Genomic DNA, 12,066 nt, shown 5'->3' with positions numbered 1-12,066 from the left:
GGTACCCATGTCCAAACAAGAATCTTCCACTCTAGCCTCAAGCTGGGCAAAACCCTTCCTGAGTGTCTGTCTTTTCTTCAGATTTCACTCTTCAGCCCCCCATGCTGGGCTCATCTCTCAGTCCTCAGGCTCTCCTGGGCTCCCTTAAATCTCTCTCTGCTCTCTACCAAGCACCAACTCTCAGGGCTTCCTACCTGGAATCTCTCTTCTCTTTTTGGTTCTCCACAGGCTTCTGTCTTGTGCCTGGTTTAGTCACATGACCTGCCTGTAATTTTTTCCACATGTGGAGATGAGCTAAGTGTGTCACAGGTAGATCTGGACCCATCTCCCCTTGAAGGGCCAGTCACCTTGTGACATATAGACGTATAGGAATTGCTTTACCAGATCAGACCTGTGGTCCATCTAGAACAGTGTCCTGTTGCTGGCCAGTGCCAGATGCTTTAGAAAGAAGTGCAAGAAATGCTGCAGTAAGCAGTTATGGCATAGCCTACATATATAGAAAATGGTTTGCTAAATCACATCTGTTGGAGGTTGGATCATGCTGTGAACAAGGATTCATCCTTTCCAAAACTCTTGGGCTTTTGGGCAGGGGGTGGGGGGAAGGGAGGGGTTGTTCAAAATGTATCTGAGGCCAATTTGGAAGTTTAGTCAGGAAGTGTGGGCTAATGTGCTCTTTAGTGTACTGCTGATACCCCAGCTCTATTTCTCTGTCTCATCTGATCTAGTCAATTATATTGAATGCTTTAGTGTTTTAATAAAGAGAAAGCATGGATGAGGACTAGCAGGTTGAAGCTCAGTCCAGATAAGACCAATGTGATAGGCTGGGGAAAACATCTGGAAGATGGGGCAAGGCTTTAAGAAGGGTATATACTCACCATTTATTGTTAAGAGTTCATAATCTGGGGATACGGTTGCACCCGCAGCTGTTGTTGGACAAACATATAGCAACAGTAAACCAGGAATACTATTTTCTTCTTTGCTAGGCCTAGAGATAGTGATGATTTTTTTTGGATGTAGACCTTGACCCTGTAATACATGTCTTTGTCACCTCAAGATTATACTATTGCAATGCATTCCATAGGGGGTTATACCTTAAATGATTCAGGAAAATGATGTTGGTGTAGTAGGCAGGCTACTGCATTCTAAGCTGCCTAGCTTCTCATGAGTACATGACACCAAATTGGCTGGGTGCAATTTAAGGTAGTGGTTTTGTTTTTGTATTTATAGAGCCCTAAATAGCTTTTATCCTGTCAGTTTGAAAGACCACCTCTCTGCCCACACTGCTACATTTGCAATCCACAAAGCTCCAGCTAGCGCTCGCTTGCTATCTAAGATGGAGTTGTTGGCAAGGTATAAATCCTGGGGAATCTCTCAACTTTGGAATTCGCTCCACCCACACCCTAGGTCCAAAATAAGTTGGAGCTGACCTTCAGGGCACCCTGAAAGACTCGTCTCATTACCCAAGCTTTGGAGAAGGAAAGACTGATACAGATGGGTGTGGTGAGGTATTTTTTGCCTTTGAAATACCTGGTTGGTTATTTCTTCTTTTGGTTTTAGGGAAGCTGTTGGTTTTATCTTCATGTAACTATACTTTTAATTATGTCAGAGGCTCCAAGGATAGGCTTTTTTTTTTAGCTTGTATATCTAAATAAATAAGTAAATTGACATAGGATTTGGTAGAAGCAGCTTTGGAACCAGGATAACTGCAGCACTAGGAGTTTTGTAATGTGATTAAGTTGAGACTCTTCCTTCTGTGGATGAAATACTATAGGAGTATCCTGAAGTAGCTATATGGAGAGAGAGAGAGAGAGAGTGATGTCTCTTGCATATTTATAGATTGCAGAACAGGGAGATGCAAAGACTACATACTTAGAATAGTACACTTACTTTAAATGGTGAAAAGCAGAAGGCAAATTTTCAAATTAGAATGCGAGAATGTAGCCATGTGACTCTCATTAACATTAATAGGAACTGCTTAGCTCAGTCACTGTGCACCACTTCGAAAATTTTCCCTCGGTGTCTCCCTATGAATATTTATGCAATCAGAGACAAAATGCACAAGGAAGCAAAACCCCAAGATAGTGACATAACCACCACATTCACACAGAAGCAGAAAACAAACTTGATTGGAAAAAGAGATACTTAAATACAAAAACCTGTAAAATAACTCATTTTTCAAAAATATAAAAAGAGAAAAATACTTTTCTTATTTAGACTTCGAGTCACCTGAACCAGTAAACACTTGTAAAAATAGAAGAAGTTATAGTTAAGGGTATGTAATGAATGGCAGATGACTGTCTCAATCAAGAGGGTAGTTACAGGGTCAGATCTCCCAGTATAATAAGACTGCTTTGCACTGCACTGGCACTGGCCATACAAATCAGTCCCAAAGCTGGCTTAACCTGCTCTGAAGCTGCTCTGTCTGGGGACTGGACCTATGATCAACTAGCCCAAAGATCCGGGGAGCACAAAGTTGGGCTTAGAGCCCACATCTACAGTGTTCTCCAACACTGTTATACATTAAAAAGTTGGGGTGCTAATGCTTAACCAAATCATGAATGGAGTTAACTTCATTAGTCACCATCTTTGCATTCAATGGCATAAACCCTAAAGCAGATGACTGACATCTGATTGTCTATTCACCAGAAGGGGAAAATGCAAAATGAAGCCATAGTATACATCTGGAAAATGATCATCATCTTTTGCCATCTTCTCCCTCTCCCATGATAGGACTTGAGAGAATGAAGCTCCCCAAAAGAATTTCCAGTCCTAAGAGCATTGTATTACCCTCTTGGCCATCCTAAGATGGCCATCAAAGGGTGCTACAGCTGACTGACAGAATAGTGACCTCCAGGGAGTATACAAGGGCTGTCTAGATGCAATAGTACCTTAAAACCTTTCAAGTAAACTAGCCACCCTCTAGCTGCTCCCATATAGTGCTAAACAAATAGTTGTCTAAATAGCTCCTACACCCAGAAACCTGGTCACATGCACCAATAATCTCCCCTCAAAATAGTATCCCTGGATTGTAGTTCAATACCAATTAGTTCCTCCCTCCTATAGTTAGAATCTTGTCAACTTATCTTAACTTCTCTATCACCACCAAAAGAATCCTATGATAAAAGACAACTGTTCAAAGATACTAAAAATAATAAAACAGCTTAACATATGTTCATAACCCCAAACCTCCCACATTGGAAGGTCCAGTAGACTTCACATGTAACCTCCCCCTCAAACCGTATCCCTGAATAGGATGCCAGTTAGATCTCCTGGGTCTCCTCCCCACATGACGAAGGCTGCTTGCATCCCCTTCTAAACTGTCTGCCACCAAGATTAGGATATTGGAATAATTTTAGGAGGAACCTAAAAGAGATGAGGAGAAATGTATAGCAACCTAACCCTGGGGCAAGAAAAGTGGTAAAAAAAAAAAAACCACCCTCCCTATCAAACACAGAGGTATAGGCAGTGCAGCCTCAGAGGGCAGAATCCGAGGGGAGAACTAGAGGTGTCGATTATAGAAATAAATCATTCAGAATCTGTACTGATAGGCTTATTCCTCTCTGGATGTTGAGATATTGCAATGTCTTTGGTGATTCAGAGCAGGAGAACTGAGACAGCCGACAAAAGAACACGTTAACATGAACTGTCTTTAATTTCTTCTGTTCCCCCTTCCCACCTTCATCGGTAAAGTTCACAGGAGGGAAATGAGCTTCTCATACTCAGCTCCACAGGACAGTCACCAAGGGGTGTGGGAATTGGTTCTCCAGTAGATACTATAACTTGATTAGGGCCCAGACACGGTGTTGAACAACACATTGACTTTTCAGTAGGCACTGTCTGAAAAGTAATTTCCTGAGCTAACAAGGAATTATGTAAATAGAGGAAAAATCAAATAAGATGGTTGATCAAGATGGAATAAATTAAACACTCTTGCATGATGTAGATAACATGAAAAGATGATTTGGGTACATTTAGCAGAGTTGCACTAAGAAAGCCAATTGTTGTGATTACAGGCAGATGAGAGAAAATAAATGAATTCACTCAATAAATGTGTGTTTATTCTTATGTATTTCTTGGTTTGTATGTAATCAAAATTGTGTCTGTTTCAGGATAGAGCTGGTTGTAAAATGGAAAAACAGTTTTGTGTGAAAATTTGAAAAAAAAAATCTGTTTTGACATGTACCCATTTTTCATTTTAAACAAAATTTCCATGATATTTTTATCAATACTTTATACTGAAATTTATACCAAAATCATACTCAGTAACTATTTCAAAGATGACTTTGATAAAAATGTGAACTCTTTTGCGAAAAATGGAAGATTTCAAAGAAGTCAGTGATTTTGCACACAAAGTTCTGTTTTCAAAGAAGGTCTATTTCAGGGGTAGGCAACCTATGGCACGGGTGCCAAAGGCGGCACAGAAGCTGATTTTCAGTGGCACTCACACTGCCTGGGTCCTGGCCACTGGTCCGGGGAGCTCTGCTTTTTAATTTAATTTTAAATGAAGCTTCTTAAACATTTTAAAAACCTTATTTACTTTACATACAACAATAGTTTAGTTATATATTATAGACTTATAGAAAGAGACCTTCTAAAAACGTTAAAATGTATTACTGGCACGCGAAACCTTTAATTAGAGTGAATAAATGAAGACTCGGCACACCACTTCTGAAAGGTTGTCGACCCCGGTCTATTTTCTTCAGTGTGTGTGTGTGTGTGTGTGTGTGTGTGTGTTTAACAATTTCTGTTAAAAACAAGGTGCACTTCCAGGTTTCATAGAGAATAGATACAAATATTCAAAATGCTTAGACCACAGACAAAGGGACCGATTCCTCCACTGTTACTCGTATTAAGTCATACTTTACTGCAAAAGTAGTTCAGTTTAAATCATACATTCACTGTGAATGGAATGGTAGAATCAGGCCAAAAGAAAGTCTAAAAGTTGTACCTAATTGAAAGGAGATCATGTGTTGAAGCAGTCTGCAAGTGTGACTGCTTCACAGGTTGTGGCTGAGAAATACGCTAAGCACCCAAGTATGGGCTAATTTCTGAATGTGAAATTGTGGGGAAAACTGCTGAAGTGGAAAGATAAGCATTCCCCAACTACAAATCAAGGAAGATCAGACAGTATCCTTGATATATACACTCTGGGTGAAATCGTTGCTCCACCGAAGCCAATGGCAAAACTCCCTTTGAGTTCAATGGGACCAGGATTTCACCCTTTATTTCTCCCCCATCTTAAACATAATTAGTAAAAATGTGTGGCAATGAATATGCAGGTTCATGACATGATTTGTGTTTATGTAAAACAAATGTTAAGATGCCTCAGGCTTAAAATCATGAAGATGGATGATTATCTATGGCTTATACAAAGTACCTTTTTATTGGAGTAAGCCTGAAGTTGTAATACCTGTTGTTTTCAGGTTTGCCCCAAATACCCCAATTGCTTGGGCTGGACTCTGTGTTTTCTCACCAGCCTTCAGCACACTCTAAATAGCTATAGTTTGGACACAAATTAGACAGATCTAAGACTGAGGCCACTCCGTGCTGAAGCGTTTTGTTTCTGATTATGACTGTTAGCTAACAGTCAATAATACAAGATGAATAATAGAATACACTTCATAAGTAATGTGTATTACTGTGGCCTCAACTCAGTGTTTAGAGACCAGTTTTAATGTAAGGACTTCAAACTACACATTTAGAAGACCAAATGTTTGATTTGGGGGGCGGGGAGGGGGCGGATGTCAAACAATTTTAAAAAAGGATATTCCAGACTTATTCATGTTTAAATTAGTCTTTGAAACTAGTTTTAAAATAGCTTGAATCCAATTGCACATTTTACAGAGGAGAATAAAGATCCAAATAATAAATTATTAATTGGGACATATTTCCTGAGCATGGACCTGATCCAAAGCCTGTGGAAGTGAACGGGATTCTTTCCATGGAGTTTTCTCTGCCTTGGATCAGGTCCTATGTTAGTGGAAAAACAGGTTCTGCCTGTCCTCCACCCCCAACCATGGTCACCTTGGGTTTCAATAATAAAAGATGGCTTATGGGTATTTATGCAAAGAGAATACTTAACAAATTAAGCATCTCCTCAGCTGAGCCACACTGATATGGTTATATTATACAGATATAGGCATTTATAAGGTCTGAATGTTGTCATATACATTCTTATTATTTATTATTTTAGATACGTCCCACTGATCTCACGACATGTATTTTCATGTTTGTTTACTGTCAACTTTAAAATTGATGCTCTGCTGTTTATGTGCCATTTGAGTTTTCAACTATTTTGAGGGAAGACTTATTGGTATTACAGGCTTAATTAACTGACATGAGTAAAGTTATGCACATGCTTAAGTTTTGCAAGATCAGAGCCAGAGCTTGAAATTTTTGCCCATATCTTTAAATTATTCAATAAGATGTTAAGGTTAGGGTGACCAGATGTCCCAATTTTATAGGGACAGTCCTGATTTTGGGGGCTTTTTCTTATATAGGCTCCTATTACTCCCCACCCCCATCCCGATTTTTCACACTTGCTGTCTGGTTACCCTAGTTAAGGTTAAAGATTTAGCAAACCAAGACTTTGGAAGTACTCTCTTAAATCAATGTGATTCTTTTCCCCCAGTGGATTTCTGAACCAATACAAAACTCTGAATCAGGGCCTGTAAGGGTATGTCTACGTTGTAGCTGAGTGCAAACCCCCAATCCAATTAGTCAGACACACACTAGCAGGGCTCAAATTAGCAAGCTAAAAATAGCATTGTGGATGTTGTGGCTCAGGCCTCTCAAGCCTAGGGAGTAAGGTGGGCTTGAGAGTCCAAGCTGCAATATCCACACTGCTGTTTTTAGCGCACGAGCATGAATCTGTCTGTCTGAACTAGGCGGTTCACTCCTGGCTGCAGTGTAGACATACTCTAAAGCAGCAAGTCAATTTCTCTAAGTGAATTAATAGGACATGTTTTTACTCTGTAGTAACCTTTGGCTATTTTTTTATTTGTTGTTGTGCTTTTCAGATAATTTTATGGTACATCTCACCAGTTCAGATTTGAGGAAACCAGGGTATTGGCAGGCAGCAGCAAGTCCAAATGTCATGCAGAGATCCTGCAATCTGATCCATGGGGGTGGATTTTTATGCCTGCACACACTCCCATTGAAGTCAATGGGGCTCTGTGAGGGTCTGCCCATATGGGTCAGGTCGCAGGTTTGGGGCCTACCTCACGCAGCTTCTGAACTGCTATAAATATTCACAGCATTGTCCTACAGGAGTGTCTGATATACCTATAATATATGCACAACTGAAACGTACTGTGCAGTGCGTACATTTTTCAGCTGCTAAAGGTGAAAGAGAGATTCTACCACTTGCAGACTTCTGTCACAGATTATATTCAGAAATCTTTGATCAGCCCAGAATTATTTTATAATGTACAACAGTGTAAGTACTTTATTTACTTATGAAGACATAAATAAATAAACAAAAACTCCATAAGCCATCATTTTTGCTATACATGGAATACTATTTTGCATATTGTTAAGTTCAGCAGCTTTCTGGAAAAAATTGATTCCACAAAAGGAGGGTCCAATGCAAATTGGTCTTCTTTCAATACAGTGTCTAACGGCTGTATTAATTATTTGATCAGTTTGTGGTATTTTGAAGGTGAAGACATTTATAGTGTTCTCTTAATTAAATCTATGTGAGAAGTTTTAAATAAGAAAAATACCTGCAGATGTACATCCTGGGCAGGGTAGAAGGGATCCTATTACTGTTACTAAGGATACCGTGATAGCACCTAGAGAGCACAGGCCCCACTCTGTTAGGTTTCAGACACACATAACAAAAAGATGGTCCATGTTCGTTCTGATTTTCCCCTTCTCTTCTGAACTAGGGTATTATTTGCATGTGCTAAATAGTTCCTGAACCTCCTGTTGAATTCAAAATACTTTGTTATGCATAAGAATCCTCATTAGATGTCTCCATTCTGGGGTTTTGTTTGTTTGTTTGTTTTGCCTTTCCCCACCCAGCAGGAGAAACAGTTCATCTCTGGCTGGCTGGGAAAGGAAGAAAAAGTGAACAGCCCTCCCTTAAGGCCACAACTAATTGGAGCTCTATGGATCAGCCAGCAAGGGTGTCACCATTGCAGTACCATGAGTATCCTCTCCCTCAAACAGGCTGACATCTCCGTTATTTGTTTTCCCAATGACAAAAGACAATTACTTGAATCACAGTCAGTCTGTATCAGTACAATTCGAGTTTTGGTTGGATATGTCAAAATAACCTTTTCTCGTCATTATTTTTTGCTTACCCTTCTTATTAGTCCAAAATCTATTGAAGGGAAAATAAAGTAGAGTGTCAAATACGCTTTAAGCCACCTTCCACTGAATTGTACACAACATATCTAGCTCCGGTTTTGCTGCTTCTAAAGAATATTGGAAAATGTGAACGTGACGAATCCTCAGTGAATTAAAAACATTAGACAGAGTTTCTGTATCGACCACATTTTAAAAAAAATAGACGCAAGTATCTTAAAATAATTATGAATAAAAGGACAATAATATGGGTCTACAAAGCCTGCCTATAAATGTTGTATAAAAGTTCTTATCACAGATGCACCCTATATACAAATATAGCTGTCGAAATCTAGCTTTTTCAAATCAAAATACTGTATAATTAAAATTTAGCAATGGAATTTGACTCTCTTTTCTCAGCTAGGCTGATTTGGATATCTAGGCTTCAAATTCTTCGTATGTATTGACCCACTGTGTTTATAGTCACATTTCTTGTTTCCCCTGACCATGTTGACTACCTGTAACAATTTTTCTATTATTAACTATTCTGTAAACAATGGGTTGCTTATGGTCAATTTTATACACCCAGAGACAGATCCTCAGCAGATGTAAATTGGCATAGTTCTGTTGACTTCAGTGGAGCTATAACAGTTTGTCAGTTGAGGATTAGGTCACGCATTTCCTTTTTTTTATTCTTACCCATGAAACTCTGAAAAAATAATTTAGCAATAGTGTTGGCCTATGTGATGTATTTTGCTAACATAAGAATTTTTACTTCCAGATATTTACAAGACGACCTTAAGACAAACTTTCAAAAGGGAGGCCTAACTTCTGTGGGTGATTTCAGAAGTATCTGGTCCTTTGACTACTTGATTATGGGAACAAATTAGATAGTTGGAAGGGCAAGTACTCGGGGTAGTGACTGCAAAAAAGGAAGCCGAACCCCTGGCCTTTGAGAATTTAGCCCTATATTCTTATTGGTCCGTCCTGAAGACTTCGGGCCTGACTCCCCTGGAAGTAGGGTGACCAGATATCCTGATTTTATAGGGACAGTCCTGATTTTTGGATCTTTTTCTTATATAGGCTCCTATTACCCCCCCACCCCCTGTCCCGATTTTTCACATTTGCTGTCTGGTCACCCTACCTGGAAGTCAGTGGGAATTTGACCTGAGAGAGGAACTACAGAGTGCCCCCTATGATATTTACTCTGCTGCTTCTAACTCTGAAAGGGTCCTGGCATCTTGTGTTCATGGAATGACAATATAGGTTTTCTTGATCTATAACTGAATTGATCACAGTGGCTCAGGAATTAGACATCTCTTAAAGGAGCTCTGTTTTCAGGCAGGAAGTATAGATTGAAACACGTCAATAATAATGTGCTTAATTATTTTTTTAAAAATTATTAGCACCCTGAAAGTATGCAAGGACTAAAGAGTTTAAGGTTGTTTACATTTAGGCTGTAAGAGGTGCCTCTTGTAAGTATTAAGATAAACAAACTGAAGCTGTTGTTTTCATTAGCATGTAACACAGAGTCCAGTTTCCTTACCTCACATAACACTAAAGTAAAGTTCAGTGGCAGAAAGCAACTTGATCTCCTGCAAGTATGAGTCTAGATAAACTACAGTACAGGAAAAAAATCCAGATTGTATACCTATTGACATTGCTTAATAAAAACATCTAGAATACTGGTGCTTCTGGGTGTGTTTCCAATAGCAATGTGATTACAGTGCTATATGGATTAAGTTACAATCCTTTGAATTCTGACCTTCAGTCTAAAACAGCTTTAGAGGTTACTCTTTTTCCGATTTGTGAGATTGCAGCAAAAAAAGAGTTAGTGCTGCTGGAAGGAAGCAGGAGGAGGTGGGGGAGGGGACTTTGAAGCCATATGAAAGGTTTTCCTCTGCAGTTGCTTTGTAACAACAAATATAGCAGCCCGATTCTAAGTGATTATACAACATTCCAAAATCTAGTATGCAACAATTGGAATTTCTGTGAATATAATTACAACTGAGACCCAATGGGAGAAAGATTGGACCCTTGGCAAACAAATGAATGTGCATGATGTAATTGCTAGTAAAGATCAAAGCAAATCACTAGGGTTGATTGCAATTAAACAATTCAATGGGGAAACAATTGATGGAAGTGTGAAAATAAGTTGTCCATGTAATGATTATTTTAATTTAGACTTGCACTTTTTCCTTTTCATTACAAGGCCCAAAGCATGGAATATTTATGAACTTCACTTTTAGAAGACACTTCACCATTCCTGTACGTCGAAAGAAAAATACTTGTGGCTGATTGAGTATTTGAAGGTTGAGGACATACATATTTATTATATTCAACTAACCCAAGGTTTGTGATTTAGAAAGTTATGAACAAACTTACAGTGTGTGTTTTATGAATAATTGTAAGTCTTTTCGTAACTATTTTGTCAGATTTGAGCTTGGACATTTAATTTTTACCATTCCTCTTAGATGCTTAATGTTTTTTAAATTAAGCAGCAAATTCACCTTTTATTAATTTTAGTCTTGTCTGTCATTGGTCAAAAACTTATCCAGATACTGACAAATAACCAAGATACAGTAATTACCCACTACTCCATCTACTGTTGAACAGTGACTTTACCAATGCTAGGAGGAAAAAAATATATGGCATAAAGTTAGGAAATAATAACAAAATGGGATTCACAACAAATAAACTCATAATTTCTGACGTTAGTTGACATGCATGTTGTTCTTGCAGAATTTAAAAATTATGAGCTGGTTTGTAATTCAGAACTGAAAAACAAACAGTGATTTTCCAGCTCCTGTTACACCTTATGGGAGGTGCTCACAAAACTGGTTTTGTGCACGTTACCGGAAAAATGGTTAGAGAAAAGACAATCCAGTGTTGCTGAGATGGCTTATGTTATACAGTGTACTGAATTTATGTAGCTGGCAAAGTTATTGCTCTGAGCAAACTGGTAATGATATTGCTACTTCCATCTTATATGCGGTATCAATAAATCAAAGATGAAGAAAGTTTTTAAAAAGTAGGTCTTAGAGAACTACCTACCTAAAAGCTTCAAATTTGCAAAATAATATTTTATATTGTTTATAGTGGCCAATTAATCATAATGTCAGAAAACACCCGATTATTCTGTTAGTTAAAACACAATCTATACGTTGTGTTTAATTCTTTTATATACTGTCACTAAGAAGTGGGCTGTAGTCCACGAAAGCTTATGCTCTAATAAATTTGTTAGTCTCTAAGGTGCCACAAGTACTCCTGTTCTTTTTACTGTTAGGAACTGTTCATTATAACTTATATTAATAATAATAATCTATACAGTTCATCATTAGTGTATTTGATGACTTGCTTGTTATAATGAATAAACAAATTATCTATAACTCTTTATAATGACTGGTGATTATATTACTGGTTTTGAATATATTCTGCCTTTTCATGCTGAGATAGCATAAAGGCGGTTATGTAAATCATTAAAAATAGTGTTAGCAGTTCCCAGGTTGCTCTTTCCATTTAGGCCCTCATCCTACAAACATTGCATAGCTTTACCCAGGAACAGTCCCATAGATTTCAGTGTGACTGCCCATGTGAATAAAGTTACTCACATGCTTAAGTGTTTGCGAGATTGAGGTTTTAATATTAAAGAGAGAGATTCTCGAAAGTACCTAAGTGGCTTAGGAGCACATGTCCCATAGAATTTCAATTGGATTTGTGCTCCCAAGTCACTTAGGCACTTCTGAAAATCCCACCTTAAAAGGTATTGAACTTTGA

The 12,066-nt window shown here is 38.4% G+C and overlaps 1 protein-coding gene across 21 annotated transcripts in view; it reads left to right on the top strand.

The window, feature by feature from the left end:
- Nucleotides 1-12,066, top strand: part of EYA1 (EYA transcriptional coactivator and phosphatase 1) — a 239,039-nt gene that overhangs the window by 91,904 nt on the left and 135,069 nt on the right. For 17 of the 21 annotated variants that reach the window (XR_004644761.1, XM_034763098.1, XM_034763097.1 and 14 more), the window contains exon 2: nt 10,502-10,641. The exons of the other annotated variants lie outside the window; for them this stretch is intronic. The gene's annotated coding sequence lies outside the window, so the exon portion shown is untranslated. The remainder of the gene's footprint in view (nt 1-10,501; nt 10,642-12,066) is intronic. 21 annotated transcript variants of the gene reach the window in all.

Source organism: Trachemys scripta, chromosome 2, assembly GCF_013100865.1.
Source record: "Trachemys scripta elegans isolate TJP31775 chromosome 2, CAS_Tse_1.0, whole genome shotgun sequence".
NCBI lineage: Eukaryota > Metazoa > Chordata > Testudines > Emydidae > Trachemys > Trachemys scripta.
The sequence above is the reverse complement of the archived record's forward strand: the minus strand, read 5'-3'. Positions and strand labels throughout refer to the sequence as shown.